The sequence below is a fragment of the Vulpes vulpes genome, unplaced genomic scaffold (assembly GCF_048418805.1).
Source record: "Vulpes vulpes isolate BD-2025 unplaced genomic scaffold, VulVul3 Bu000000626, whole genome shotgun sequence".
NCBI lineage: Eukaryota > Metazoa > Chordata > Mammalia > Carnivora > Canidae > Vulpes > Vulpes vulpes.
In genome coordinates this window covers 327,360-354,360 of record NW_027325669.1, presented here as the reverse complement: position 1 = coordinate 354,360, position 27,001 = coordinate 327,360, and the positions used below count along the sequence as shown (strand labels likewise).

At 34.8% G+C, this 27,001-nt stretch overlaps 1 protein-coding gene across 1 annotated transcript in view; it reads left to right on the top strand.

The window, feature by feature from the left end:
• LOC112912724 (low-density lipoprotein receptor-related protein 1B-like) overlaps positions 1-27,001 on the top strand; it is a 1,003,376-nt gene that overhangs the window by 652,350 nt on the left and 324,025 nt on the right. The window lies entirely within an intron of this gene.

Below are 27,001 nucleotides of genomic sequence, written 5' to 3'. Positions count from 1 at the left end.
TCCCACATAGACTCTCAGTAGTTATGTTTGATTACAGGAAATCAGAAAACTGATTTCATATTAGCAATTCTAAATATGAGGTATTCAGGATAGCATATATGTATTTGTGTGTATATATGTGTATATAATTATATAGATGTATAAATACTATGAAATAACAATGCAAATATATTTCTAAATGCTTATATAGGTAATTAATCTTTTAAATCAATATTCTACAGTCATCACCTTTTGTCATTTCCCACATTGAATGTTAATTATTTTTGGTTTTGTTTTCACTAATGACTGTTAGTTAGTATATAAAGTTTTGGGACACCTGGGTGGCTCAGGGGTTAAGCATCTGCCTTCAGCTTAGAGCGTGATCCAAGGATCCAGGATTGAGTCCTGCATCGGGCTCCTTGCATGGAGCCTGCTTCTCCCTCTGGCTGTGTCTCTGCCTTTCTCTCCATGTCTCTAATGAATAAATAAGTAAATTAAAAAATAATAATAATAAGGTTTAAAAGTAAATAGTTATTGAGAAGGATATGAAAATTTATTCTCTACTAAAACAAAGTGCTTTTTATCACCTTTTATTTCAATTAGATTTAAAATATCTGAATGAAAGTGAATAAGGTGTAGATATTGCAAATTATTATTTAAACAGGATGAATCTGGGATGTAGGAAAAAATTAAAATTCAGTTCAGTTTAACATGTATTTAAAATCTTTTAAGTAGACAGTGTACTTGTCTCTGAAATATAAATATAAACATGGACACTTCTCAAAACAAAACTGAACAACATTCTGTGAGAGAGAGAGAGAAAAGAGATTGTTTCAATCAATTGTTAATCATGAAGAATATTTCAGTTTCAATAGCTGAGAATTACAGGTAATAAATATATTTGCCTTAATAACAAAGTTGTTGTGAGAATCACATAGAAATGTATGGGAATAAACTTTTGAGAAAGTAGATTTTTATACAAATATCAAAGATAGAGTCTAGTGTCACTTAATTTGATCTTAAAGCACTCTCGGATTTTACCACTTGCAGATATATGACATAATATGCTATCATGATATCATGCTAAATGGCTGTCTTCATGCTATCATTTTCACCATTTTTTTCTAATTATTTCTTAGAATTAGTGTTTTTTTTTTTTTAAGATTTTATTTATTTATTCATGAGAGACACACAGAGAGAGGGAGGCAGAGACACAGGCAGAAGGAGAAGCAGGCTCCATGCAGGGAGCCCAATGTGGAACTCGATCCCAGAACCCCAGGATCGCGCCCTGGGCCAAAAGCAGGAGCTAAACTGCTGAGCCATCCAGCGATCCCCAGTGTTTTTCTTTTCTTTTTCCTTTTTTTTTTTTTTTTAAGAGTTTTTCTTCAGAGGAGGAATTTAAAATTGTAAAAAAAAAAAAAAAAAAAAAAAAAAAAAAAAAGCTTATTTTTAATAATGTCCCAATTTGTTTTCTAGTCTTTAGACAATTCCTATATTGTTTGTAGAACATGATGTTTCCATTCTTTTCATTATGTGTTTTCAGAAGTTACACTCACATATTAACACATACAGATTGTATCTGACAAGTAGGTTATTTTAAAGCACAAATTTATTTATAATTTTCTTACAAGGCAATAAGGAAAATAAGGTTATTTTATTTTACTCAGCTTTGCCACATTAACAAGAGTTTTGTTTTATGTGTATTTGTATGTATTTCAAATTACCAGAGTAGAAATAGCAGAGTTTAAATTCTGCAACAATCCCCAAATCACCACCCACATTATGTTTTCAAAAATTGAATTCTAACATACCTTATGAAATCAACCCAAACTAGCAAGTAATATGGCCAAGGAACACAATAAATTAGAGGGAAAAATGTTAAAATATGTTAAAACATTTCAAAAAACTTCTTTGACTTCTTAGTGAATATATATACTTATATACATGTATGTGTATATATATATATATATATATATTTATATATACACTATAAAAATCATTTCCTCATAGAAAAATAGAAAGGTTTGTAAAGGTTTATTTCTGGTAACGTGATTGCCACCCACCCTGCACTTAGTAGAAAATGAATACCAAACTTACAGAACTCGATGCTGTAAACAAAGTCTCAAAAATGGAGCAGTAATCCCTTGTAGCAAAATAAAATAAAGTCAGGTAGTTTTGTTCCCTGATAAAATAGGAGAGAGATAATTTGGGAGAAATCATAATGCCTATACTGTGTCAGCACCGTGAAACTGATATGGCATCAGCACTGCATCGGAATCCAACTTTGCATAAATTAAAATTATTTTAGCAAGTGAAAGGCCATGTATCTATACTCCTCCCTGCCACCATAATTTGATCAAGCCTAAAAGATAAAAATTAATATAATAAAACTTACTAATGCCTCCATTGTCAACAATGCATTCAATGGATATATCAAAATGCATCATTAGTTCAGAGGTTTAAAACTTAAAGAACAGTACCTTAGAGAAGCAGCAGGGAAACTTCTATTTTATAAAATTCCCTAGCTTGGCTCTGAAGTTGCTCTGCTGTTCAGATCCCCACTCCCCCTTTTTTTAAGGAATCTGCACTCATTTTCTTTGAGGATGGAATAAAGGGTGATGACCTATTTCCTGCTGAGACTAAGTATTATAGTCATATAAAAAAAAAAGGCAATGCAAAAGTAAAACAGAAGAACTTTACAACTTACTATGTGGGGGATTACTGATGATTATAGCTATAAATGTTTAAGAAGCTATCTGCCTACAGTAATACTGAAATTACACATCTAGAAAACAAGGAAATAATTGTGCTATGAAGCTACAGGTCACACACCAGAGTATACTACCTAGGTATACTATCTCGGCAATAGATAACTAACTGAAAGTTTGTATTTTGCTAAAATTTAAAAGTAGTTTTCCTAAAATGAATGAGAAAATCTCTTTAGATACTTCTTACCATTTTTTCAAATCTCAAAGATTATAAATTATAACTATTTAGAGTTCTCAGTTTTACTTAGAATAAGATATACAAAATAAACTGAAAAGTACTTTGAAATATTAAGATCAGGTAAAGCAGGGGCACCTGGATGGCTCAGTGGTTGAGCTTCTGCCTTTGGCTCAGGTCATGATCCCGGGGTCCTGAGATCGAGTCCTACATCAGGCTCCCCACAGAAAGCCTGCTTCTCCCTCTACCTATGTCTCTGCCTCTCTTTCTCTGTGTGTATTTCATGAATAAACAAATAAAATCTTGAAAAAGAAAGATCAGGTAAAGTAGAAAGTATTTGGTAATACCTAGATATAAGTAAAGCAATTATTTGATGATATAACCAAGTCCAAGACCCCCAAATCAAGATTGCTCTATCTTGACTTCACAAACAGTTTGATACTTCTTGCAAGAAGTACAACTTAATTTCTGTCCCCGTAAATGTGGGTTACACTTAGTGACTCATTTCTCATGAATAAAATGAGACAAATGTGATGGTATATGACTTTAGACACAACATCATAAAAAGGCAAGAGCCTTCCTCCTTGTCCTTTCTTTCTTGGATGGCTCACTCAGGACAAAGCCAGCTGACATGTCATGAGGTCATCCACACAGACCAATGGAAAAGTCCACACAGCAAGGAACTGAGACATTCAGCCAGTAGCTATATGAGTGTGTCATCTTGAAAGTAGAACCTCCATCTCAGTTAACATTTCAGATGACTGTAGCCAAGCCAATGCATTATAGCAACATCAAGAAGGACCCTAAGCCAGAACGACCCATATACCTGCTCCCAAACTCCTGACCCACAGAAACTATGTGACACGATAAATGTTTATTGTTTTAAAATACTAAGTTTTGGGGGTATTTGTTAAAACAGCAAGAGATAAGTAGTCTACATTTCATTCCATCTACAGAACTCATTCATTTATGAACAGAATTACAAAATCAAATACTTATTTAATAGAATCAAAACAATTGTGAATAGTAAAGTGTGTTAGGTATAATAAAACCCAATCGTTCCAACACGACAGTCAGTAGAAACTAAGTCTAAGCTTCATATCCAGACTCAAACGGGAATGACAGGAAGTATGATAAAACTAGAGAAAACTAATGCCTCATCTCTCAACTCCACTTGTTTTTGCCATAAAGAACATCAAACAGTCGTGCCAGATCTTTCATTTTGCAAGGAAGGCAAAAAATCCAGGTAAAACAAAACAAAACAAAAATCTCATAATTTTTAAATGTTAGCAAGTAGTAATATTTAAAAAAATGCAGGCTAACATACTGTATAGATTAGTTGTGAAAATTAACACTATATGAATCAAGGAAACTAACAAAAACAACCATCACAAAAACCATGGATGGATGTACTTGATTCAGCCCAGACAACACCAGTTAGTTCTCACCTCTGGTTTGATCATCATCATTTATACTGATGGCTTTGAATTATTGAGAGAAGAGGATGGAGTTAAGGCCACTAATGTCCAGCTGGCATTTTCCTGATTGTTAATGCCTGCAGGAGACAGTGAGGTAAACTTAAGTTAATCAAGTCACCATTCATCCTCAAGTGTCCTTGTGAAAATGAGGTTGAAACAACTGACTAAAATTAGGGTTTGTGGGTTATGTATTGATTATATTTGACATTGTATTCCTTTTCACTGTCAGCATATGCAGTTTGAGAGCGAAGTGTACATTGTATTCACATTGAAGTGAAAGTTAGAAAAAACAATGCATGGTACTGAGAGGAAAGACACAACAAATAAAGCAAATGAACTGGCTGAAAGAATTATTGGTATTTGAAGAAAATAAGAGGGAATTCAGGAAATAGGATGATAACTTACTGTAGTTTGTATTTTTTTTTTTTTTTTTTGAGTGTGGCAGGGAGGATCAGGGGCAAATGGACCATAGATTTAGAATAGAAGTGAGGGTATGAGAACTACATAAGCAAACTTGAAGAAATCTGTATGTCTCTATTGAAAATCCTTGGCATTTGTGGATTTAATGGTCAGCATCTTATTTAATCACAGGCTGATCATGATATGGTCCATTAAAATGTGTCAGGGAGTAATTTATCAAGCTTTTCTAGGTCAAGAATTTGAGTTCTGGGTACTATAAGGGGAATAAGCTTGAATTTACAACTTCACCCCACACTCACATATTACGAGCTTTTTATTCATTGTTCTTTGCTACTCTCCACTGAAGATGCAGGTAGTTTCATTGAGATTCAGTTGCACATCTAATTTTTGTTTTGTTTTATGGTGCTAAATGACCTTTGGAAATTATCTTTACGATGGTATTTACAGATAAGAAGTCCAAAGTTAACATGGCAGATTCTTCTTGAATGTTGTCTGAGAGAAAGACCTTCCTCTGCCCTGTGATCCTTCTAGCTAGACTTAGAATCAAATTGACATGAGACAGATTAACAGGAGAAAATCAAATTTAATAGGTGTACGTACAAGGAATCTACACAGATGTGAAATTCCAAAGGCAAAGAGGCAACATGAGGTTATCTGGGCTAAGGAGAGGAGGACGGGCCTGAGGCTACAAAGCAGAAGTAGCTCACTAACAAGGAGAAAGGAAAGGTTTAGAAAAACCAGGTTGCTCTATTATTGCAGATAAGTTATTTAGGTAAAGGGGAATCTCTGTTAATAGTTCTCTTCCTAGAACGGGGTGGGGGGGGGAGGGGCTCTCCCTTCTAATGTAAATTTAGGCAGTTTTGTAGAAGGCAAAGAGCTTTTCCTGCATTCGCTGGGTTTTGATTGCTTTTAATTCAAAATAATCTTTATGCCAAAGTGGCCCATCTTGGGTCAGCCTTCCCTGGGCCTCTCTACCAAGTCAGTGTTTAGATACAAAATAGATAAGTAATCTTTATTATGTGATTAAATCATAGACTTAAAAAAACAGTAACATAAGAAATCATTAAGGTCATTATATTTACCAATTTAAAAAGTGTGCTTGAGGGATCCCTGGGTGGCGCAGCGGTTTGGCGCCTGCCTTTGGCCCAGGGCGCAATCCTGGAGACCCGGGATCGAATCCCACGTCGGGCTCCCGGTGCATGGAGCCTGCTTCTCCCTCCGCCTGTGTCTCTGCCTCTCTCTTTCTCTCTGTATGACTATCATAAATAAATAAAAATTAAAAAAAAAATTTTTAAAAAATAAAAAGTGTGCTTGAGATTTCTACTGTTCACTAAAAATCTATGGATTTGGGACAATTTCTGAACTGTAGTCTTTAATTTTCTATTCTGCAAAAAATATGAGCCTTGACCATATGAGTTACAAAGTCTTAAAAACCTTGTATGATTTTATTGATAATGGGTTGATCTAGGGTACAAGAAATTGTTGCAAATAAATCATTGATTAAGTTGAAGCAATACAGGAGAGACAGCAAAAATCGTCAATAAAAATAATATTCATTCTGAAGTTATACTAATCAGAGTTCATATGAATCTATTCTAGTTGTTAGGCAAAATTATTCTATTTTGACTTTTAATTGAGAATTCAGTGACTGATTACAATATAGAATTGCTTAGGTTTCTTGTCTTAGAATTAGCTTTTAGGGCAGCCCCTAAGAGGATCCCTGGGTGGCTCAGTGGTTTAGCGCCACCTTCAGCCCAGGGCGTGATCCTGGAGACTCGGGATCAAGTCCCACGTTGGGCTCCAGGCATAGAGCCTGCTTCTCCCTCCTCCTGTGTCTCTGCGTCTCTCTCTTTATGTCTATCATAAATAAATAAAATAAATATTTAAAAAAAAAAGCAAAAGCTAACGTGGCACCCAGATCACGCCCTGGGCCAAAGGCAGGCACCAAACCGCAGAGACACCCAGGGATCCCCTAGCTTTTACTTTTTATAAATATCTAAGTAGCTATCTAATCTTAAAATCACTTGCTAACTTCTCTTTAAAAATAAAAGATTGAGTCACAGGTAAAGGCAAAAAAAAAAAAAAAATCTTTAATTATGCATTTTCTATGAATACCTAAATTCTCTCAGCTGATTTTTTCTGTTCTCAATCATAGTTTAAATATATCATACTATTGATCTGTTTCAAGTAACAATTTGCCTGAATAGGCTTAATATGTAAATATGAGAAGGATATTGAATTGGGGCTACTGTTAGGATCAATAAAGGAGAGAAAGGCACGTTTCATGTGCATTTTCAGTCTCCTATCAAACTCAAACTCAACTCCTATCAAACTCAACCCTTTTTACTGAGTAAAAAGTTGGCTTTTCACTTCTCTTTATTTGGTTATGCACACACTTGTTTTAAGTCAGTGTTAACCAAATAAATTAATTTGCTCTTTCAAGAGCCCTTGGAAGGCTTTAACAAATAGAATTCCTACGGATATTTGATTATACTTTTCATAGGCTCACTTCACAGATTTGAGGTCATCATAATAGCTGCTGTGGAGAGTCTCAGCATATGGATAGTTTGTCATGGGAAAGCCAAGGCTGACAGATTAAAATGCATCCAGAACCATCTGAGTATCAGAGAAGTTCATATTTATTTGCTTAAGAATGAATACGGTGTTAATGTTGTTGCAGAAGAGGTGTTTCCCATCTTCCCAGGAGAGTTTCTACAACAAAGCAGTTACAATTGTCTCCCTGCTGACCTGAGGAAAGAAATGCTAAGCTTATGGCAAAAAAAAAAAAAAAAATAGTTTTTACCTACAGTAACATTTACGCTTTCTTGGCTGATTTTTTTTTTATATGTATCTGTATTCTTTTCAGCAAGATATTACTTGATATAATGACTGATGTTAGGATTTATTAAAAATAAAGCATATCTAGTACTCAGTTTGCATACTTATTATTGTCCTCAGATAGATAATATACCTTATAAATAATGATAGGAATGTGGAAAAATATATATACAACAAACAACTCAGTAAAATTGGCATGCAGAAATCATCGAAAGCCTTTTTTTTTTTCTACTTTACTTCTTAAAATGAATTATCGTGGCAGGTTGTTATGGCACCTATGAGATACTGTAAATGATGGCAAGTGACAGGCTGTGAGGGTGGTGCATTTTAGTCTTGCTACAGTCCTTAGACTGAGGACTCAGAAGTTCAAAGTAAAATTTAGTGTGAGGGATCATATATGCTGTCTTTGTATGACAAGGAACAGGTCTGATAACTTACAAATTCTTAACTTTAATAATCCACCTTAAGGAGTAATTTCCTGTTTTGTACAGTGCAAGTCCACTTTACATGTTGTCAAGTGCAGGGTTTTGTTGGCTTGTTTGGTTTTTAAATCAAAGCTTGCCAAATATTTCTCTCCCTCTGAATGCAAAAAAGGCTAAAACTTAGTTTCAATCAAGCCCATGTTTTTTGTGAAAGTTTTCCCTCCCACCCGTCCTTCCTTTGCTTCTTTTTAAAAATCTTTTATCAACCCCTTTCTCTGTCCCTTGGATTGACAGTCTTCCTTTATAATTGACAGCTCAACCCCCCTTTATTTGTTTCACTGTTTGTTTGGTCTGTTGGTTTTTCTTTCACAGTCTAGCTAAATTCTTAAGAACTTTTTGTTTGGACTAATGAATGGCCCCTTAACCTTTTTTCACTCTGAATCTCCAGTCTCCAAACTATCAAGATCTGCTATGTTCAGACAAGCTGTGGCACCCCCTTCTTAGCCATAACATTTCAGGGTCTGAAAAGCACTCACAACTTAACTCCTTCTCACTCACCAAAGGTTATGAGAGTATTATTAGTTTCATTTTATAGATAAAGGAACCCAGAGTCAGTAAGATGTGTTAGAAGCCAAAGCAGTATTAGTCTCACCTTCCAGAAAAAGAAATTTAGGGCCAATGAGATTTGTGAACATTCACTACCCTGGAATTCACCTGAGGTACTGACTGAAGTTCAGTTTCCAATACTGGGAGGAGTATTCCTGGTCACAACTTGGTTGTTCATGTGATCCACCTCTACCCTTGTTTCCTGTCAGTCAGATGTGATACATCCAACAGAGGTCCCCTGTATCTATTTATGCCCTACTTACTTCTCTCTGTCTCGCTATTTCTTGTTCCTTGACTATTTTCCATATTTATCAGCTACCCTAATGGGTGAAATGCCATCCTTCAAGGCCTATTTCAACTTTGCCTTCATGTAATTTGAGATTTTTCTCCCCTCTGGACCCCTTTATATTTTCCTAATGTAGTGGATTTTTTTCCTGTCTTTTCTAATGTGTGAATCTGTCTCACTTCTCCATAATTTGGGACATTTTATTCATATATGCATCATTCATGACAGACAGCAAGATGCTTTACACTGAGTACATTTCAGTAAGTAGTAATAGAATGTATGAATAAATAAAACAATGACCAACTACATGCAAAAACATCTGCCACAGCAATCAAAATATATTTTCAAAGCATGAATGTTTATGCAAAATGATCACAATCATAAATGTAGAATTTAAGGATGCATTGAAATAAACTTTAAAAGAAAATATTTTATAATATAATGATTTAAATTGGAAAGAGAAAAATGAGTAATAAGATAAATGTATAAAATATAGTCAATTATTTCTGGCACTTATTATATATACATATGCATATAGAAATGCAGGAAGAGAGGGGTTATATTGGATTGTGTTTGTTCTCAGAGAAACTAAACAGCTTAACAGCAGAAGAACATAAAATACTCATAAACACCCACAAATAAAAGACTTCCAAAATGAAATGAAAACTTTAGTATTTGGAATGGTTTAGGCTCTTCAGGGTAATCTTCCACAGCTGGGCCTAACAGCATTATTCTATTTAATAATATTAATTGACAGTTTAAATAAATAAAGCATTCTAGTATTTAATTTAAAAATCCTACCTCATGTAATTCTCACAGCAATCTCCTGAGACAGGTACAATTAACACTGCTTATTCCACAGGTCCCACCAGAGGCTCAGCTAGCCTAAATTAATCACCCAGGGTTACATAGTTAATAAATAGTGTAGCAAGCTTCCTAGTCCATGATTCTTAGACTTTAAAGTCTGTGTTTCTTCTAGGAATTTGTCCTGTAGACATAGTTACACTATGATATATGGGCACTGGGATGTATGCAAGAATATACTTTGAAGTTTTACTTGTGATTAGAAAAGTCAAGGGATAAAACCTGTCTATCTATTATAAATGACTAGCCAAGTGAATCATGAAATACCTGTATAGTGAAATATAGTGCAGCTATTAAATATGAGATAAATCTATATATTGGTTTGAACTATTAGCCAAAATGAATTTTTAATTAGCAACAGCTAGGTTCAAAAAGGCTATAGAGACTGCTCCAATTTTTATCACATGCATGCATATCTTTAGTTGAAAATACAGATTCAGATATATTTTTTAAATTATATTTTTATCCATTATGCAGCACTGCTCACCTCTAACTATTATTTGCAGACCATCTACTCTCTAAAGATAAACATATTAGTGCTAATGGACACGGTGACCATGCAAAGAAGACATTCTGACTGCAGGGTTATTGCTGCAAACAATGCAGATTGTCCAAAGTTAAAGAGGGATTCCAACATAATTCTAACCCCAAAGCTAGATCTCTTTTCACTATGCAAGTTATTCTCAACCCAAGGCAATTTTATCCCCAGGCAACATTTGGGAATGAATGTCTGAAAACATTTTGGATTGTCACAACTACTGGAATGAGAGGTTGCTGCTCTCATTCTAGTGGGTGTAAAACAGGGATACTGGTACACATCTTAAAAGGCACAGGGTAGCCTTCCATAACAAGGAACTATTTGGCTCAAAATGCTAGTAGTGCTGAGGTTGAGAAACCTCTATCAAAAAGATTCTTTCTGTTTTCTTTATTTTAAGTGTAACTTAATAAAAAAAGAGTCTGGACTTGGGTCTCTATGTTTATACATATCTTAGTCTTATATATTTTGTATTATAATGCAGATAGCAATTTATTTGTCCCAATTTCAACTCGTTTACTCATTCAACAATTTGCCAAGTGATTATTATGAGCCAGGCACTAATTTAGGTGCTAGAGAGTCAACAGAACTTACAGCAGGTAACAAATCCATCATTAAGGGACTGATATTCCCAGGGGGAGAAAACAAATGTATAAGCAAATACACAGGAGAAATAAAGTTTGTCAGGTGATGGAAGCTACTAATGGAGAAAATTCAACCATGGCATAAGAATAAGGAGTGCAGAGTTAAGCTGAGGAGAAGGCGCCAGAAAAATGTCAATTTTGCGTGGAGAGGTCATAGCAATTTTCACTGGAAAATGACAGTTGAGGAGAAATCTGAAGGAAGTGAGGGAATGAGTCATTCAGGTATGTGGGGGAAGAACATGTAAGGAAGAAAAGAACAGGAAGTAAAAATTGACTGTTTAACCATATTTTTGAACACCTATTACTTTTAGATGAAGAGCCTATTTTTTTTATTGCTATAGTGATTTAATTTATTTTCCCCCTCCATGAAAGTTTTATTCTGCTTAAAAAATACATGACATTTCATGTGCTGCCACTAAAGTAGTCTACTACAATAGAATATATAGTTAACTTATGCTTATAGTATGAGCTAGGAGTAGAAATCTACAATAACTTTACTTCTCTAAAGATTTTAGCTTTCATGTTTATGAAATTCTTAATGATGATGGAATTAGTTCTGCCCCATGTGTTTTACTTTATTTCCAATTTATTACATACAATGTTACTATTAATAATTATATATTTTAATAAGAAGAGAAATTTCTAGTAAATATGATTATTTCAAGCTGTTATGGTTAATGTTTATAGAAATTAAAAAAACATAAAATTAATCATATGAAGAAAATAATTATGGTTTTTTAGAACACTTAACTTTGAAGAACTCTTTGTTGCTTTAATTTCAATTGTTTTAAAATTAAGAGCTTTAATGATTTATATGTTTATGCAATTGTATTATGCTAGTTAAAATGATCTGTATTTAGAAAGAATATTAACTTATTACAAAAACCAAAACACAAAAAAACAGCCTGACATTTTTTGAGAGTGATCTCTAGGTACCAGATCATATATCTATAAGGTATTACTCAGTAGAAAACATTCAAGAAAGATGGAATATAATGCTTGAAAATGTTTTTTTTAAGATTTTATTTATTTATTCATGAGAGACACACAGAGAGAGGCAGAGACACAGGCAGAGGGAGAAGCAGGCTCCATCCATGCAGGGAGCCCGACGTGGGACTCGATCCCGGGTCTCCAGGATCAGGCCCTGGACTGAAGGCAGGGCCAAGCCACTGAGCCACCCAGGCTGCCCGAAAATGGTTCTTTTAATTTAGAATCTTTAAAAACAGAAAAATAACCCCAGTTGTATCTCAAGGTTTAAAAAAATGTTAATTCTCATAGATATACAAATGATCATCAGTGCATTTATATTAGATATTTATGTAATTATTATTGTTTTTATGCTTGGATTATGTGTGTTCTGCTTAAAAACACACAAGTAATGAAAAGCTAACATATCAATTAAAAAAATTCAAAAGATATTCTATTTACTAAAAAACTGTGTTTATATCTATTTTTCAGCAAAAGATCTAGTGATGTAATTGTTACTTCTATTGCATCTCTGTCTGTAATTTGATATATAGAAATCAGTTTACTTTAAATGCACTATAATTATGCTATATATTTAAAGTAATTCTCCTTTCAAATCATACTTTTCAAAAAAGGATAAGGTACTTTTTATCGTACACCAAGCAATGTCATTTAGTGCAAAGAACTTCAAATATATCCACCTAAATTTTCTAAGCCATCAGTCTTCTAATTGCCATAACACTATTCATTAAAGTAACAGTAATATATGAAATATATCCAGGCAGTTTGCCCAGCACTAAGTATAGTACATAGTTGTCTTCTGTAAGTACTCAAACTACCATTAATGAAAACTAATAGCCCATCAAAATTTACATTAAAAGTACTACGAGAAATCTCCAAAGGACTATATGTGATACTATTCCAGCAATTTTTGTCACCTTAAATTGCTGTGTTCCAATATGTTGCTCTTCTTAATGCTAATTACCTAACAGAAGGGATAAATACTACAATAGCAAAGTACATCATGGTACTATTTTTGTAACCAGATTATAATTAGTGATCAGAGAATGGTCTCATTAACATAAATGGTATAATTAAGTCATCTCAGCTTTACCATACTTAAAAGCATTAAATAGTGATTGTCTCCCCTTTGTAAACCATTAAAGGTTAACTTTTTCTGGAATCATTTTTTTCAGGAAAAAATAAATTTACATTGTTCATGATTATGGCATTGAAAAAAGAACAAATTTGAAAATGCGTATTTTTCTTTGAGTAGAGACATAAGGGTTTTATATTGCCCCATGTCTTCTCTTTCATTGAAAAAGGAGAAAGTGTGTAGAGTACAAAAAGACATGTTCTAGATTTGTAATACACTTTTGAGTTAATACAATTACAACAGCAATGTAATGAATCTTGAAAGCGGGTCAAGAGAACCATAGAGATGATTTCCCAAGTCAGCCAATAATACTGTAGGTACTGTCCCATGTTGGAATGTAACAAATAACTTGGAATGTTATTCACTTAAACTGAAGTTAAACAATCAAACTTGCATCCTTTGTGCTACTTGGCAATTCTATTCAAGTCAAATTAGGCTATATACCTAGAGTCAGGTAAATGAAAAAAAAAATGTACCTGGACATCAATATGTTTAAATTTCTCTTTTATTTCCCCTTTCCATAATTAGCATCAGTACAATCTCATATAATGTGAAAACAATATTAAGCATTATTAAGTTGAAATAAATGTCCTCATCAATTTAATTCTAATGAATAGTGCTCCATATTTAAATATGGCCAATCAAGAAATATCCTGAGTAGTAGAGGGGAAAAAAAAATGAAAGAACATAAATCTTCTGCACCTTTTAAAAATGTGGTGCTCTTAGGTTTTTAAATTGTATGTAAAATTGTTCTATGTAGCTTGCAATATAGATGTATCAAAGATGGACAGTACTCAAAAGGCCAGTGATGAGATTATTTTGCCCTGAATTGACTTCAAATGAGATTATGTGTGGGAGAAAAAAAGACTATAATCTTAGAATAGAGGTAAGAGCTTTGCCTAAAAGATGTGATGAGATTTAGAAGGACAGCTAGGTGACCCAGAAACTTTTACAAGAGGATTCTTGGGTTAGTGCAGTAACAAATACAAAAATAATACATGTGGCATGGTAAGGATTATTATGATTTCAATTTAGAAGAGAAACAATTTTCCGTGTGTGTGTGTGTGTGTGTGTGTGTTTTAAGGATTATTTGACCTTGTCATCACCAAGATTGCTTTTAATTGTGGCAAATATGTTGAAGATCTCTTAAGCTGGAATATTTCTTATTTTTCTATGGATGGACAAAATACATAAAAACTTTTTAGTTATAGGATGTAAGCATAACATATGCTATCAGTAAAATTTCAGAATTATTTAACTACATTCAATTATTTGAAAATTGATAGATATGAACAGCTCCCATGTTTTTCTCCTTTTGAAACAATTAATATACCCCTAAAATATTTCCATACAAATCATATCTAAGCATTTGTGTATGTATAGTGTGTGTGTGTGTGTGTGTGTGTGTATTTTTTCTTGTGTTATTTTGCCATCCAGATTCATTGTAGGGAATTCTGATTGTGAGAAATCTCATCAGAGTTGGCAGTTACTTGATGTAGAATGACAAAAATCACATCACCAGATCATCTTTCTTCATAAAAACATTTATATCAATAAGTGACTATTTTTTTAAAATTTCAGATGCAGAAATGTATTATTTGCAAATTCAGAATTATATTCCTTTTTCAGGAATATTATAATGTTATCTATGTCAAACACATACTCCTTATCTAGTAGATTTCTGGTAGATCACAATGAAGTGATCATATAAGAACACTCATTCTGGATTTGTTTATAAAGGGTACATGCATTCTTTCTTATTTTATACTTCATATTTAAATTATGACATTCATGATTTAATAAAATATAAGATAAAGGAAATAGAATGATGCTCACTTTATAAAACAATTTTATTTTTATTTTCTGATTCAAGAGTATGCTCCAGCTGGCAGATACCTCATTCAACTCCATTGAAAGTATTGAGTTGCAATGACATAATATTTTGCTAACTGATTATTTAAATGGGCAACTTTTCCCCTGACACGCACTATAATATGAAGGTTTTTCATGTTTTTATTTTCAACTGAACAAATACATTAAACTATTTGAGAAAGGCAAAAACATGTCAAATGGAATCACCAAAGATCATTTGTGACCTTTTATTTTTTAATCTTTTCCCAGTAATGTATTTATATTTATACTCACACATATATTTCTAGATCAGTAAATTTTATCATATTAATTGTTTGGCAGTATTAAGACTTGGGTAGTAACTGTAACAACAATACTCATAGTTTAATAATAATGACAGAACAGCAATTTATCCAATTTGAATCATCTTTAAAATAATAGAACCTTATAATATACTGTGTTCAAACAAGAATAAAATGGTAGTTAATTCTCATATATTAAAAGAAAAAATTTCTCAAGAAGCGCACTGTAAAAAGATGACTTAAATTACTTGAAATTGAAGTTAAAGTTACATAATATGAATGCTAGTACAGTAAATTATTATAAAAATGGGCAAAAATAATAAATTAAAAATATCAACTTAAAAATATTAGCAATTAAAAATATCAACAATTGTTGTTGTAAAACTGTGGTTTAAAGCTTAGGTTAGGGGCATCTGGGTGGCTCAATAGGTTGAGTGTCTACCTTTGGCTCAGGTCATGATCCCAGGATCCTGGGAGAGCCCACATCAAGCTCTCTGCTCTGCTTCTCCTTTTCCTTCTGCCTACTGCTTCCTCTGCTTGTGCTCTCTGTCAAATAAATAAATAAAATTTAAAAAAATAATAAAGCTTAGGTTAAAATTTATGACGTCTTTTTAATTACATGTAAACTTCTGTTCACTTTTGTCTGAAACATTGCTTTCTAGATCAATGTGTTTCTACAATGTCATTTTAATTTTAAATAATTTTCTACTATACACTTATATATTTTACTTAAATAATCACATATATATAAATAGATTTTAAAGTTCTTTTCTCTTTTTTTTTTTTTTGAAATTATAAATATTGTGGTGGCTATCCTAATAACTAGTTATTTGCTGAGTTTAGGGTACAGTTTTAGAGGTAGCATTTCTGGGTCAAATTGTTTACAGATTTTTAAGGCCTCACCAGTCATCTTCTTTTGCTCTCATAAGCATTTTGTCAGTTGATGAAAACAGTAATACTATTTTTCCCTGATCTCCACACATGAGCTATCTGGTAAGACACCTAGTTTTTGTTTTGTTTTGTTCCAGGCAGACTGGCATGGTTTTCAGACCCTTCTGCATCATGATTATTATCTTCTAAGCCTTTCTATCCTTCAGACTTCTTCCAAAAACTAAAAACCAAGACCTGAACATAATAATAAAGATATATTTAGGACATGGTCTACTGAGATTAATTCTTCCTGGATACTATTTTATACATTATTTGATTACCAGGAACAGAGAATTTCATTCTGGCTATCTCTGTTTGGAAAACAGTTTCCAGGAAGACCTTGACAAAGAGGTGCTATTTGGGCTTACACTAGAATAGCAAGAAAGATCTAGCCTTGTGAAAATTTCCAAGGAAGAACTTTCTGGGCAGAGAAAATAGAAAATACAAAGGCCTCAAGGGCAAAAAGTGCTTGTCACATTGTGGTTAATGCGGCTAGAGGGGCAGGAGCTTTGTTCCAGAGGAGATGGGGGCTACAGGGAGAGATGCTGAGGAATATGCCCAATATGGTGAAGACTAAGGGGTTTATTCTAATAGCCAGTTGAAGGGTTAAACAGGAGTTTTATAATCTGGTTGTGTTTTAGAATTATTATTTGATGATGTGTGAAGATTGGGCTATGGGAGAGGCAAGAATAGAAGTTGGAAAACTTCGAGAGTCTGTTATAGGAGGAGTTTAGATGAGAGATTGTGATAGCTTGCACTGCTATCGTACCCGTGGAAGTGGAAGGAATAGAGGCCTTAGAAAGAATTTGGATGTAGAGACACCTGGGTGGCTCAGCAGTTTAGTGCCTGCCTTCTGCCCACAGCATGATCCTCGGGTCCTGGTTTGATCCCACATCAGGCTCCCTACATGGAGCCTGTTTATCCCTCTGGCTGCCTCTCTCTCTCTCTCTCTCTCTCTGTCTCTCTGTCTCTCTGTCTGTCTCTCATGAATAAATAAAATCTTTAAAAAAAAAAGAATTTGAATGTAGGTAAATGACATGGACTTTAGGGTAAGGTTCAGATCTGCTTGCAATTTAGGGGCTGGTCCTTCAAAATATCTAAGACTCTTTTTAATAACTTCCCCAGGATGCTTTTAACAAACTAGTAGATATGGGTAGTCTATTAGTCAGCTAAGGCTACCATAACAAAACACTATAGACTGAGTAGCTTAAACAGTGGAACTTTATTATCTCACAGATCTGGAGGCTGAAATTCTAAGATCAAGAAGTCAACAACAACAACAACAAAAAGAAGTCAATGGGTTCTGTTTCTCCTCAGGCCTCCTTGGCCTGCAGATGGCTGCCTTCACTCCATGTCCTCTTGTGGTCTCCACTCTGTGCTCACACCACTAGTATCTCTTCTTAAACTTAAATAATCACAGTGATATTGGGTTAGGACCCAACCCTTATAACCTCATGAGCCTTAGTTACCTCTTTAAAGACCCTATCTCCAAGTGAAGTCACATTGGGGTTAAAGATTCAACATATGAATTTGAGAGGCACACAATTCAATCCAAAAGGGGAAAGCCATCACCTAACTTAACCCTCTTTCAACCTTTCTAAAGCAAGGGGGCCCTTAATGGGGGGGGGGGGGGAATGATTCTCTAAAACCTTTTACTTAAAAAATGTATGAGTAAATATCAAACAAAAAATTAAGTTATTTTCTTTGAACATTGATAATCTCACTGGTTTATAATTGCAACTATAAATGGAAATTCTTTTTTTTTAAGGCTTTATTTATTTATTCATGAGGAACACAGAGAGGCAGAGACATAGGCAGAGGGAGAAGCAGGCTCCATGCAGGGTGCCCGATGTGGGACTCCATTCTGGGACTCCAGGATTATGCCCTGAGTGGAAGGCAGATGTTCAACCGCTGAGCCACCCAGGCATCCCTATAAATGGAAATTCTAATGTTGTATTTTTCCTACCCTAATAGATCATCTGTGTACAACCTAGACTTGATGATCACCTTTGGCGTTAACACCACAGACAAATAGCATAATTCCTTTTTTAAAAGATTTTATTTATTTATCTGAGAGAGAAAGAAAGAGAGCACAAGCAGAGGGGGAGGGGCAGAGGAGAAGGAGAAGCAGACTCCTGTGGTCTGAGATCATTACCTGAGCTTAAGGCAGCCGCTTAACCAACTGAGCCACTCAGCCGCCCAAATATCATTAATTCTTTTCTACTGTCAAGAATTACACTACTAATTTCAACCAACCCCATGCTAATGATTATAACTAGTATCGAGGAGAAAAAATAATTTTCCATTTTTTACTCTTGTAGATTCTTGACTGAGAGCCCCCTGTAATAAAGGGGAAATTAACAGGAGAAAAAATAATTTGTATGTGTGTATAGAAGCCCCCAAAAGATAGGAGAGTGGAAAGGCAGCCAGATGATTGAGGCTTATGTATCATCCTTAGCTAAAGAAAGAGACAAGAGTGGAACTTCAAAGGGGAGAAAATAATGGGAAGGTGAGAAAAGGAAAATGTTTGGTAAACAAAAGTTGTCCTGCAATACAGAAAGTTTCTCTGGTAAACAAATTATCTCTGGCATTAACTCTCTTCGTGGTACAGGCCTCCTTTCTAACAAATATCCCTTAAAAAGGGGTAACTTCTACTGTTTTCAGAGCTTCTGCTGTGTCTGCTTTTTCTCAAAATAATCAGGTAAAAATAAAATAGTCCTTATGATGCAGGGGAGCATATTGGTGTGGCGTGTTATGCTATACCCTTCATTAGCCACAAGAGAAGGAGTATAAAATCATAGAAAAATAAATGCAAATCCGTCCCTCATTTTGAAAAATTCCCTGCACATTTCTACTATTAATGAGTAGAAATATTTTTCTTAACAATTTATATGATATTCACATGTATATGTGATATTCACATGTGAATATTGTATGTATATTCATATCATATGTATATTCACATGCATATTTCAGATTTTCTGGTGACACATTCATTTGTTTATTCACTGAGCTACCAAATATTGTCTCTACCATTAGAATCACTTAGCTGATACTTCATATATTATGTGAGTATGGTAGGAGTTTTCTCATTTTATATATGGGGAGACAAGTATTAAGTGTCCAAGTAAGTTTCTCAGGATCACCCAGAGACTAAGTGTCCCTGCCAGGCATCAAAACAGGTATGTAGGACTCCAAATCACATCCTTTACCTACTCCAGTGACCCTCAGCCTTGAAAACCATCCACGTGACTAGCATATGTACGGAGGGCGAGAAATAATAAGACATAACTCCTGCCCTGAAGAATCTTATATTTTAAATAAGGAGACATGCATGTAAGTTAACAAAGTGTTACAGGATTATGAATGTTATATCATTATACACAAACCACAGATCACAAAGAATCAGGTGAACCACCTTACCTTTTGAGGGCAATCAAAGCTTCCAAATAGAGGTGTCTCTTAGTTAATTGAGTCAGAAAATCTAGATGTATGTCCATTATTCAGATAATGGGAGTAGAGGTGGATATAGCAGTGGAGGTAAGGAAGTAAACTGAGGGCAAATGCAAAAAAAAGCATAGAGATGTTTGTGAATAATCGTTTGGGAAAATTACATATACTGTCAACAATATATTAACCTATTAACTGGGATTATGGGAAAATGCAAGGGGGGCACAAGTAGAACCAGTGCAGGCACAATTAAACACAACTGTGATACAAGATGAATATTTAATATAAATGTATGTAATTAAAGTGTCCAAATAGTCTATTCGAGCCTCCTCCTCCTGCTCTTTCTCCAGTCCCTGTTTCTAATGAAAACAGTCTCGGGTAATATCAGTTTTCATTGAATAAACTCTACTTTTTTTTTCCCCCCTAAACACCCTGGCAAGCAGTTATTAGGAACTGCTTTGTCTTTGTCAGCTAATTCCTCCCTCTCACTGTCATTCTTTCCATCATTGCACGAATACTAGTTCACTGGCAACACAGTGAAGCCATCAACTTGGAAATTAAATTACCTGCCATTCTCAAGTTTTTCTCCCTATAACCTCAGACTGCCCCTTCAGCTCTCAATGAGGCAATGCTCACACTATAACAATGAATCGAGAGTTTAGGACCATAACTGTCAGTTCAAGGTCACAGAGGCTTCAACACAGAATTCTGGGCTTTGTTCTGCAGTGCTCTTCATCCCCCCTACACTGTCCTTTTCCAAATTCTCTGTTTAAGAGAAACAACAAAAACCCAGTGGTAGCAGAGCAGAGGGACGTCTAGTTCCATCACAGCCATAAGGAACGGATTTTTGCTTAGGGTTTCGGACAAACTACCGAGAGCTGCTCCTGCACAGAGAAGCAGCTAACAGGCTAGCGGACTGCTGCTGTAAGCAAACATACCCACCTCTGATTGTCCATGTGGAGGGGCGTTGCTGATCTGCAGGAGATACAATGTAAAAATGTAATGGTTCCTAAATCATTGGACATGATAGACTCATCCTGATGCATAGATATTTCTCTTATTCACAGTAGTTTTAATTAGTTTTCTTTTTTTTATTTTTATTTTTATTTTTAAATTTTTTTTTTATTTAATTAGTTTTCTTTATAAATATGCTGCCTTTTGCTTATTTCCATACATGTTTTTGCTGTAGCATGGCTAATCTATCCCTGGATAATTGCGAGTTGAGTGCAGTTCAATATTCTTGGAACATGGAGCACTGGGGGCAGTAATAGATCTGGTGATGGAAAATTCAGCAGGCATCAAATCATGGACAGCCTTTGTGCCCTGTTTAGGGGATTGGCAGGGGAAAGCCATTGGAGAGTTTGAAGCACCAGAGGAGTGATATGCTCAGATTTGTATTTTGGAAAGATCACTCTAGTGTTTCCTTAGCAATGAGAGAATGACAGGTGCTGAGGCCTTGAGCTCAGCAGTTTCATTGGGAATGGAGAGGAAATAAAACGTTCCTGAGATAATAAGGATGAAAAATTAACTGGGTTTACTCAGACTGGCTGGCACTTGGGCGAGACCATGGAGGTGGTCAGGGTAAAAAAGGGACTGCCTGGTTTTTATCTCTGATGACTGAATGGGGGTCACTCAGTTTGAGAAGTAGTTTTAGTCTGTTCAGGCTGCTATAACAAAAATAGCGTAGGCTGGGTAGCTTAACAATGGAGGCTGAGAAGTCCAAGATCAAGGTGCTTTGGCAGATTCTGTGTGTGGTGAGAGCCTGCCTCCTGGTTCACAGACAGCTGTCCTCCCTATCCCAAGATGGAAGGAGTGAGATAACCCTTTGGGCACCTTTGTAAGGGTACTAATTCCATTCATGAGGGCCCATCCTTACTACCTAATCACCTCTGCACATTGGGTTTTAGGATTTCAACATAAGAATTTGAAGGGCGATATAAACACTAAGTCCATAACAGAAATTCACTGGGAAAGGCACATACACAGGAAAAATAAAATGAGTTTTTGCAGTCATGAAGAGTTTGTGGTAACTATCTTATATTTAAGTAGAAATATCTACTATACAGTTGGATAAATAGGTTGAAGATAAAAGGATAGGCATAAGGTAGAGATTTAGACATGTAATGAGGACATCATAGATGGGTCTGGTGAGAGCCCACTTTCTTGCTTGCTAATGGCATAGTCTCACATGATAGAGAACAGAGAAACAGGACTAGCTCTGTTTTTATAGGGTCATCGATCCCATCATGGAGGCCCCTAATTACCTCCCAAATTGCTATTTCCTAATACCATTCCACTAGAGTTTCAATATATACATTTGGGAAGAATACAAAAATTCAGTTTGTAGCAGCTGAGAGTGAAAATTTTTCATTTTTATAAAAGATTATTTATTTATTTATTTATTTTTAAAGATTTTATTTATTTATTAACGAGACACACACACACACACACAGAGAGAGAGAGAGAGAGAGAGGCAGAGACACAGGCAGAGGGAGAAGCAGGCTCCATGCAGGGAGTCTGATGTGGGACTCAATCCCAGAACTCCAGGATCACGCCCTGCGCCAAAGGCAGGTGCTAAACAGCTAAGCCACCCAGGGATCCCCTTATTTATTTATTAGAGAGAGAGAGATTGAGAGAGAGAGAGAGAGAGCGAGCATGGTGGAGGGGCAGGAGGAGAGGGAGAAGCAGACTACTTAATGAGCCAGGAGTTCAATGTGGGGCTCAACTACAGGACCCTGGAATCATGACCTGAATCGAAGGCAGATGCTTAACCGACTGAGCCACCCAGGTGTCGTCCCCCTTCTGATGATTCTATTTTATTCTCTAACTTGAGAACCACTAATGTAAATTATCACTTAATCCCTATATTTATTTGTAGTATTCAGTCTCTCAGTTGTGTCTTATTTAGTGTCCTCAGTCATCGTCACCAGAGGGTATTTCTGTAACTCTTTGACCAGGTATAAAGAGCAGCACTCTCTTGGATGTGTACACTTGTTCTAACTCCTCTTGAGTAGACTAAACCAGTCATCTTTCTTTCAACGGTATATAATTCCCAGTTTTTAGAGATCTTATGGTTCCCAGGTTCTGACCTATTCTGAAGTTCTGCAGGACAGAGTAGCTTATATCTGGATTCCTCCCTTTGCAGGTCTAGATTTTCATTTTATCTATAAAGTCATTCCCCAATTACAGTCTGCTTTTAACCTACTACAATTTTTATGGCCATGGTATTTTTTTTCCTTTAAAAAGACTTTCTCATTTTTCATTGCTTTCTTATAAATTTTGGGGTTTCAGAAGAGAGTAGAGATAATAGAATTGCCAGATAAAATACAGGATACCCAGTTAAACTTGAATTTCATATAAATGAACATTTTTTGTATATGTAATTTTTAGGATATACTTATATATAAAAATTATTTGTCCTTTATTGGTAATTGATATGTACCTGGGCATAATATTATATATTATATTTTATATTTTAAATATAAAGGGCTAGTTTTAAAGGAAATATATTTTTAAAATATTGATCTCAGTAGTTTTGGTATAGTTCAATAAAGTACATATTCTGAATATTTTAAAAATAAGCTATCAATTTTGATGGTACCTTTTGATGATACAATTTAAGAAGTAAGGTATTATTAAAGCTTCATAATTATCATTTTAAAAAGTAATAACTGAAACATATATTTCAACTGTTTTTAATCTGGGACCAAACTTTATATTTATCAAGTAATTTTGTGTTGCAGGGTATAGTGTTATTAGGTCTAGTGGGTACACCATTCTTTGAACAGAGCTATGCAGTGGAACTGCATTGAAATTCAGTTAATGCCAACTGAGAGTTAACACCATGCTTCTACTGTGTGACCTTGGAAAAGGTCACCTTCTGACCTTCTGTTAGCTCATCTTTAACAACAGGAGATGTATTAACACATCACATCTCATTTATGATGATTAAATGAGACAGTCATATTTGCTTATGTTCAGAGCCTAGCAAAGGCCCTGGAACTTAGTGCATTTCAGTAAATTTATCTTTTCTCTTCTCATCTCTTCTCTTTTCCTCTCTTTTGAATGAAGATTTTAGAGACTATATGGCAAAATCAATTTATATTTTTTATTTATGTTAATTCTTTCTTATATTTCATAAATGCCTTTAATATGTCTATTTGTAAATGTATTCATTTGCTAGGGCCACATAACAAAGTCTCACAGGTTGAATGGCTTAACAGAAATTTACTTTCTCTCTGTTCTGGAGCTTGGAGTCTTGAGATCAAGATGTCAGCGTGCTTGGTATCTACTGAGGCCTCTCTCTATAACTTATAAATGGGTGTCTTCTCCTCCCTGAGTCTTCCCTATGTGTGTGTATCTATGTCCTAATTTATCTGTATCCTAATTTATCTATGTTTATCTATGTCCTAATTTTCTCTCTCCTTCTCCCTCTCCCTCTATCTCAGATATTAATATAATTAACATACAGTGTTATATTATTTTCAAGTGTACGATATAATGATTTGATAATTTTATACATTACTCAGTGCTTCTAATTTTCTCTCATAAGGATATTAGTCATATTGGATTAGGACTCATCTCAATAACTTCATTTAAACTTAATTACCTCTTTGAAGTCCCTGTCTCTAAAAATAGTTACATTCTGAAATACTGGGAGTCAGGACTTACAACATATGAATTTTGAGAGACACAAGTTAACCCATAAGGGTGGAGTGGAGATACTCATAATTACTGACATCAAGTTAAGCAAGCAGTATTTACATTCTGGTAATTTCTGAAGATGCTAGTATATTCAAGTCAATAACAATGTGTGAAAAAAAAAAGCAAGAGAAACACATGTGATTCTAATACAGAGTAAAAACCAAAGTTCTTTGTGTTAGATCCTTGAAAAGTATATTTAAAAAGAGATATTTTTAAAAAGATAATATCAACAGGGAATGGGAGAGATGGCTTTGTTTAAATGTTTTCCGAGTTACGATTTCTTATGGGAGATATTTTTAGACATTTATTTCCCCAATCATTTCACATGTATTTAGGAAATTTCTAGATCATGCTCAGTTCAAAGGAATGCAAAGCACTGTGAAGAAGATAAAGAAGTACAAGACAGGATCCTTGTTCTCAAGAGCTTTCATCCATGGATAAAGAGTCAAAATTAGTACAAGTGAAATGAAAGGAAAAACAACAATTAAACAGTAAACCATGTGATTCTGTCTGTAGATGCCTTAGCATCAGTGAGAAGGAAGAGTCAATGTGGGATATGCTAGTCTGAAATACTTCGGTGAGAGTGAGGTTCTACTTGTGCAATTAAGGGTGACCGTATTGGAATTACGTGCAGAGGAAGGATGGGAAACCGACATAAGTAAAAAAATGGAACTGTGCCTGTGTTTTTTCATTGCACTAGTAGAAGTTTTCAGTTATTTTCTTTCCTATTTTTTTATATTGTGATAAGAACACTTAACACGAGGTCCACTCTTACAGATTTTTAAGTGTGCAATATGATAACTATTGACACAAAGTTGTACAGCAGATCTCTAGAATTTACCCCCTTTTGTAAAGCTGATGTACCATTACAACTTTGTATCTGTTGAAGGGCAACTCCCCATTCCCTTCTCTCTCCAACCCCTGGCAACACCATTCTATTCTGTTTCTGAGTTGGACAAGCTTAGGTGCCTCATGTAAGTGGAATCATGAAGTATTTGTCCTTCTATGACTGGCTAATTTTACTTAGCCATGATGTTCCCCAAGGTTCATCCATGTTGCTGTATATGGCAACATCTTCAGCTTTTTTTTTTTTTCTTTTTGAGAACTTAATTTTATTAGAACAGTTTTAGGCTCACGGCAAAATTGAGAAGAAATTACTGAGATTCTCTATATACCCTTACATTGATAGCCTCCCCATTATCAACATTCTCTACCAGAATATTTCCTTTGTTATTAAGGCTGAAAAATACTTTGTTGTGTGTATATACCACATTTTCTTTAACCATTCATCCTTCAACAGACAGTTAAGTTGTTTGTATATTTTTGCTATTCTGAATTATGCTGCAATTAACATTGGAGTGTTAATATTTCTTTGATATCCTGACTTTAGTTTCTTTGAACATATACTCAGATGTGTGAGATTGCTGGGTCATGTGATAGTTCTATTTTTAATTTTTTGAAGACCCTCTATAATATTTTCTGTAGTGGCTCTGCCATTTACATTCCCAGAGGCAGTGTGTGCATAGGTTTCAATTTCTCTATAACCTTGCTAGCATTTTAATCTTTTATTTTTTTTTAATTATAGCCATAAATGTAGGATGATATTTCATTTTGGTTTTGATTTGCATTTCCTTGATGATTGGTGATATTGAGCATTTCTTCATATATATGTGGGCCATTTGGATGCCTTCTTTAGAAAAATGTTATTCAAGTCCTTTATTCGTTGTTAATTAGGTTATTTATTTTTGCTGTTGATTTGTAGGAATTTCAGTCATTTCTATCCTGTTTGTTTACGTTTTCTTTCTCCATCACTAGAACATAGGATCCGTAAAGACAGACATCTTTCATTTTCCCACTATCTATGTAGTACTTTGTAAATATAATAGATGCTCAATCTTAGTTGAAAAGTGAATGAATAGCTGTATATTATGAGGCGATAAGGGTGAATTTTGAAAAAAATATCTTTACATATTTATTTATGAGAGACACACAGAGAAGAGCGAGAGGCAGAAACACAGGCAGAGAGAGGAGCAGGCTCCATGCAGGGAGCCCGATGTGGGACTCGATCCTGAGACTCCAGGATCACACCCTGAGCCAAAGGCAGAGATAAGAGTAAATTAAATGCATGTACTAAAGAGAAGTTGGAAAGACATCTTAGTATAGTAGGTAAAATCAATTCAGATTATGTCATGATTTAAAAACCTGATAAGGAATTTTAAATTTAAGGCAATATCAGGAAATTAGAAAATTTAAAAACCTTGAACAAGAATTAGGATTGATGAATGGTATGTTTTTTAGAGGACTGCAAGAACCTAGAGTAGTTTTTCAAGTCTATCCATGGTTCTAGTTTCATGCTGGTCACTACTGAGATGCCTGTTATCCGATCCTCATAGTCCTTCCTGGGCACAAGTTTCTTTGGTCATGGTACTCAAGGACATGGATCTTTCAGTTCTGCCTCTCCTACCATTTATTTGAAAGTCCTGTACTACCCCGTCAGAATCCAATTATCCTCAGAGATTTTTTGCATAGACAGGGCATGGTTTATGTTACTCTTAGAAGCCCCTCCTGCCCTGAAATTGTAATCAAGATTAGGTTAAAAGGCCATATCTATTGCCCAGAAGAATACA